Source organism: Mirounga leonina, unplaced genomic scaffold (genome assembly GCF_011800145.1).
Source record: "Mirounga leonina isolate KUSES-001 unplaced genomic scaffold, KU_Mleo_1.0 Mir_125, whole genome shotgun sequence".
In the NCBI taxonomy this organism is placed as follows: Eukaryota; Metazoa; Chordata; class Mammalia; order Carnivora; family Phocidae; genus Mirounga; species Mirounga leonina.
Window position 1 is genome coordinate 31,881,001 of NW_023270305.1, and position 6,881 is coordinate 31,887,881.

Below are 6,881 nucleotides of genomic sequence, written 5' to 3' on the forward strand. Positions count from 1 at the left end.
GCCCGATGTGGGACTCGATCCAGGGACTCCAGGATCATGACCTGAGCCGAAGGCATTTGCTTAACCAACTGAGCCACCCAGGCGCCCTGTCCTTGTCTTTTAAAATAATGGTGGACAAAAGGCCTTCTGACGGAGGCTTTGTCCTGGAGTGGTTTGCTCTTCCAGTGTGATGCTTACTTAGTATGAAGACTGAGTGAGATTCAAAACAAGCACGCACACACACACACACACACACACACCAAGCAAGCAAAATTAGATTCTAGTCTAAACTAAGAATGCTGTCCTAAAATGAAAGATTGAGTGGAATGTCACAGTAGTGGCCTTTCCCTCCCCATCTTTTGCCTGTGGCTCATCTACGTCACTTTTCTCTACAAACTTGACCTAAATTTAAGAACACAAGTGCACTGCAAACCCTGGGGGAGAGCTGAGGAGAGGTAAGAAGGGACAGGCCATCTTCTTACTAACCTCACCTACTGTCCCCACCCAGCCACCACTAGTCCCTCAGAAGACTGACAGGGAGTGAGGAAATATCCAGTACAACCCATGGCTTCACAGACAAGCATCTCCTGTAGGGTTCATGCACACTGACTGGGTACCCTTCATCTGGAAGGGGTAGGAAGTCTCAGTTCCAGCTGTCCTGTCCAATTAACAGGTCAAATGCCTTGATTCTTACTTGGGACAATATAATCACCATACTTATTGTTTTATATACTTTTGTGTGTGTGTGTGTGTGTGTGTGTTTCTTAAAGTGTATATCCCAGGACGTTTGGAACCACTTTTAGAAGGGGTGACTTCTGACTGCTTCCATCTCAGCCTGCAGCTACATCAAAGTCTCTCCAGAATCTTCCCCAGGCCTCTCTCCATAAAGAGCCAGTCCTGATTTTCTTCCCACTCCCTTCTCTCTGTCCCTCCCCACCCCCTGCTTATGTCCTGTATTCAACAATGATTTGGCTTTCCTCCAACTAGAAAGAATCTTCCCTTTTCAGGAAGACAGCAAAAATTGAGCTGACAATCAAAGAGATTCTGGCCAGGGGCAAGGAGCAAAGACAACCACCTTGTTTCTATTTGTCAGGTGTCATAATTTCCTGCAGGAACAAAAGACGGTCCAGTTTTTATTGTCTAATTTTGAACACTCCTAAAATAAGATTTTAAGTATTATTTAAAATTGAAATATGAAACAGAAGAAAAGCTTATTTAGATAATTTTTTTCATTTCTTTAGCTTTTTTGAAGTCTTCACATAGTAGAGACATGACCTCCTTTCTGTCACAAACTTGTATTTAAGTAGCCATTTGGCCGTCCTGCCTATGCCTTGGAGAAATACAAAACCTCTATTAGGACCCACTGATGCAACTTTGTTACCAGAGAGCAAGGAGAGGGAAATATTTTGAAGAATTCATCCTATGAACAAATAGCCCAAAGTTGGTGTATCCACAGGAATGACGTGGTGGGGTGCTTGTCCACCATCAGCTTTGTGACATTTTGTCACTGTCTGGCTCCAGGGTCCATTGGTCCCACTCTGGGAGAGCTCAGGCCAGGTCAGAACAGAGGCCATGCTGAGACCTACCTGCTCCAGATACATCCCCACATTTTCCAAAACTTGCAACTGAAATAGAATCCAGTGGTTGCTTTATTTTCAAACACACTAAAATATACCAGGTCTTAGAATATGGAAGTGAAACGAACAGTGGATGGTCCTTGTGTCAGGCGCTCAGTTCTGCAGCTCCGGCTGACCATTCTGTCCTGAACACCATTTGTTCAAACACTGTGCACCATGCCCGACAGACCCTCCGGCTGTATCTTAGTACCGAGCAGCAGTGTCCTAAAGACACCACCCTGTGCCACCAAGCCCCAGCTCCTTGCCCCCTCTGCCACCACGGCCACCTTCATGTCTATAGCCTTCCAAGAGCCACGGCTGGACCCTGATGGACAGGCTGCCGACCCAATGGACCTTGTCCTACAGCTCTGGAGTTGCATCTAGAGGGGAAAACTGCTTAAAGAAGTAAATGATAAAGGTATGTGTTGAAGCAAAGGGCAAGGCCACCGTGGACAGGATGAGGGGATGTCAGGGAAGTCAACCTGAGGCCAAAGCCGTGATGAGCAGAATGAGAGGAGGGGCGGGGAGGAGAGTTCCTGGCAGAGGGAAGGGATCGGCCAAGATGTGGAGGTGACCCAACACAACTTTCTCAGACAACTTCTAGAGGCCAGACTAAGATGAACGTCAGGGTAAAAGAGCATTCTGGAGCCATTAAGTGTGTTAGTGGGAGTGACTTGATCCAACTTACGTTGTGAAACATCACTGTGGCCACAGGCGGAAAGAGGATGAAGGATGTGGTGGGTGGGGTACTGGAAACAGAGAAAGGATGGGAAACCCGAGGGAAGTGACTTCACCATGGGCAAGACTGAAAAGTGGTGCTGGAGCTCCAGGCCTGGTGAGCCTCATGACCCAGGATTCTGCCAGCCACTTTTCCAGATCTGTTTCTGGGGTGTGACTGGACAGAGCCTGGGATAGGAACCAGGAGGCTGGGAGGTAAGCCTACCTTTGCTACAACGCCCGCATATGCCTTGGGGCAACTCACAGCCCCTCTCTGGGCTTCTCATCTGTTAAACAGGGCATTGGCGGGCCCCCAGCACATAGTAATTTCTCTTTAATGAAAAGAAAACGGCCAACCTGGAAAGGTGTGGCCATTAGAGTGGACCACAGCGCCGCCTAGTGTCCATGAGGTGTGTGCACAGCTCTCGGCGCTGGGCTTCCAGGCGGCCCCCAGGGACAAAGGGTGGAGCCCAGTACTCAGAAGTCTGGCCTGCTGGCTCCCCTGCCCCGTTGTCTGTCGGGGCGCTACCCCTCTTCCTGCTCTTTCTCACCACTTCTCGGGCTCCCCCACCTCCTCCCATGCTTTTGCCCTCCATCCTCTCTCTTCTCCCTTTCTCACTGATCTCTTCCTGCGAGATCATCCACTCCCATGGATCTGATGCTACCTCTTTTTATTCCATTCCCAGGTCTGCAGGGGGACCGCCCTATCAAGCCTCCAGTATGTCCTCCTTCTTCAGGATGTTACCTCCTCCCTGGCTACCAGGCTAGCCTGGACCTCAGACTCGACGGCTGAAAGTGTTGTCCTAACACTGAAGCTCTTCTTCCACTGACCAGCTTACTGATAGACGGGATCTCACAGATGCCATGACTCAGTCCTGTCCAGTGCTGGCAGGCCAGGTGGGTTGTCCCTCTGCGGTGTCTCTTACACCCAACTTTGTCACTTGTTAAATGGATGGTTTGGAAGAGCGAGGTTCTGGGAGGCAACGGAGCTCCTACAGACCCTGCAGAGCCCACACTGCCTTGACACTTTCCTGATCTGCGGGTCTCTGCCTACCCACAGCCCCTGACTCCTCCGCCTGCCATCAGTAAAAAACCCAACTTGGGTTTTTTCTTTACGGTACAAATAACACATGTCCACTGGAGATCCATTTTAACATACATACAGAGAGACAAAAATTTAAAAATTTATGTTCTCCAGGGTAATTTTTTCTATGCATGTGCATACATAAATGATTATAGGTAGATTAGATTTTATAGATGGAATCATATAAGCCATACTTCTCTGTAATAATCTCCCCCACATTTATTTTTTTTTTAAGATTTTTTTTTTTTTTTGAGAGAGAGAATGAGAGAGAGCACATGAGAGGGGGGAGGGTCAGAGGGAGAAGCAGACTCCCTGCCGAGCAGGGAGCCCGAAGCGGGACTCGATCCTGGGACTCCAGGATCATGACCTGAGCTGAAGGCAGTCGCTTAACCAACTGAGCCACCCAGGCGCCCCTCCCCCACCTTTAATAATGTTAATTCATATAGATCTACCTCATCCTTTTTATGGCTATGTTTGAATACACCATAATTTATTAAACCACCATCTCCAGAAAGGATAATTAAGTTGTTTTAATTTTAATATTATAAATAATATATATTTGAATTCTTGTTAGGTAATTTCCTTGGGATAAGTTCCTAGTAATAGGATCACTAAGTCAAAGGGACACATGTTTTAAAAAAAATCCTGGTGTGTACTGTCAAACTGCTCTCCAAAAGAGTCACCCTAATTTATACTCCCCTCAACCATAGGGGAAAGTGTCTGTTTACACATGGCCTTGATAATCCTGAGTATTTTTCTCTTTTTTGACAATATGATTAAAAAAACAATGTGTTATTTTGAACTGAATATCTTTGACTGCTAGGGAGGCTCAATATTTCTCTGTTAATTGGCTATTTGTATTTTTTCTAAAGTAAATTGCCTGTTGCTCTTTGCACATTTTTCTGTGGGGCATGTTCATTTTTTTCTAAACATTTCACAAGAATTCTTTATATGTTTAAAAAAAGTTTGGTTCTACTTGCAAGCTGGAAGCATGGGGAGCTGCACAGAGCCCCTCCCCAGTGACACAAGCAAAGCTGCTAAAATTGTTTTTGAAAAGTTTAAGTGCTGGAAATTATCCTAAGAACATATAGCAAATGAAGAAAGATTTTTTTCAAGAAAATCTGCTAAAACTCGGTAAAAACAGCAAGTATTTGAGCCACCACCCTCTCCTTCCTTCCCCACCCCTAACCGTCTCCACTTGATGGAAGCTCCATTTCAGGTGGTGTGGCCGAGAAGACAGGCTTCTTCTCCCCTCAGCAGCTGATTAAGAGCTATTTTATCTCACCAGTAGGGACAGGCTATCAGCATTTCTCATCCCCTTCCACTCTAAATTAAAAAAGCAAGCGTAGCCAAGAGGTTGGGGCTTACTTTCTTCTACCCAGCCCCTAGCCATATGGTGGAGGCTGTGCCCTGGGCATGACAGGCCAAGAATACTGGGGCCCCAATCATCCTCATCCCAGCTCACTCATTCTATGATGAGGTTTCATGGTAGGCTGACAGAATGGAGGGGAGAAATTGACAATTCAATAATAATAGACTTCAAGACCCCGCTTTCAATCTTGGATAGAACAGCTGGGCAGAAGATAGACAACTAGATTTCCATACGCAGAAGAATGAAGTTGGAGCCTTACCTCACACTATACACAAAACTCACTCAAAATGGATCAATGGCCTAAATATAAGAGCTAAAACAATAAAACTTGCAGGAGAAAACATGAGGGTAAGTCTTTTTGACCTTGGATTTGGCATTGGCTTCTTAGATAAGACATCAAAAGCATGAGCAACAAAAGAAAAAAAAAAAGGATAAACTGGATATGATCATAAACTAACTTGTGTTTCAAAGAACGCTGTCAAGAAAGTGAGAAGACAACCCACAGGATAGGAGAACATTTTTACAAATATATATTCAATAATGGACTTATATCTAGAATATGTAAAGAATGATTACAACTTGGTCATAAAAAGACAAATAGCCCAATTTTAAGAAGGGCAAAGGATCTGAATAGACATTTCTCCAAAGAGGAAAGAGGATATACAAATGGCCAATAAACATATGAAGAGATGCTCAATAGCATTAGCCATCAGAAAAATGCAAATCAAAACCATGATGAAATGCCTCTTCACGCCACTAGGATGACTGTAATAATATTAATAATAACAAAATTTAAAATTATTATTATTATTTTTTAAGATTTTATTTATTTATTTGACAGAGAGACACAGTGAGAGAGGGAACACAAGCAGGGGGAGTGGGAGAGGGAGAAGCAGGCTCCCCGCAGAGCAGGGAGCCCGATGCAGGACTCGATCCCAGGACCCTGGGATCATGACCTGAGCCGAAGGCAGTCGCTTAACCAACTGAGCCACCCAGGCGCCCTAAAATTATTATTATTACAAAGATAATAATGAGTATTGGCAAGGATGTAGATAAACTGGAGCCCTCATACATGGCTGGTGTAAATATAAAATGGTGCAGCCGCTTTGGAAAACAGTCTGGCAGTTCCTCAAATGGTTACACAGGGAGTTATCATATGACCCAGCAATTTCATTCCACATGCATACCCAAGAGAAATGAAAATATGGGTCCACACAAAACTTGCATGTGGATGTTCACAGCAGCATTATTCATATTAGCCAAGACATGGAAACAACCCAAATTCTAGCAACTAACGAATAGATGAGTAACATGCGGCATATCCATACGTTGGAATATTATTTAGCCACAAAAAGGAATGAGATATGAGGTAGTGATACAACATGGATAGACCTTGAAAACATGCTAAGAGAAGCCAGTCTAAAAGGACCATATATTATATGACTCAATTTATATGAAATGGGTAGAATAGGCAGATCTATAGAGACAAAAAGTAGATTAATGGTTGCCTAGAATTGGGATGATGGGGGGGATTGGGAAATGCTGGCTAAGGGTGCTAGGTTTTATGTTTTGAGTGATGAAAATGTTCTATAATTAATTGTGGTAATGAATGAGTACACAACTCTGAATATACTAAACACCACTGAATTGTACACTTCAAAGAGATGAATAATATGGCCTGTACCTACACCTCAATAAAGCCAGTAAGTAGTCTTATTTATATTTTCTTCATCCTTCTGAAGACCCGAAAGCCAGTGGCTCAGGAGCCTCCTCAGAATCCAGGACATCCCTCAGTGGCCATTCAGGTGCTGCAGGTCAAACATCAGAGATACTCAGCTGTCTTTGCATCCATCTGTAGCCAATTTCCCAGCCTCGCACCCCACCTCACCCCAAGGATGAGTCCAGCTGTCCCTTCTGCTGCCTGAACCAAACTCCACTTTTTTTTAAGGGTTTGATGTCCTGTATTTAAATTAGTAATGTCAGATTTAAAATGCTACAATTTAGAAATTTTACTAATTTTTATGAATCCTGGCATAAGTAATCTGAAAGCAAGATTTTACTGCATCTCACATTAAAGAAAAATGATTGTATAAGTGTAATAAATTTACTATAT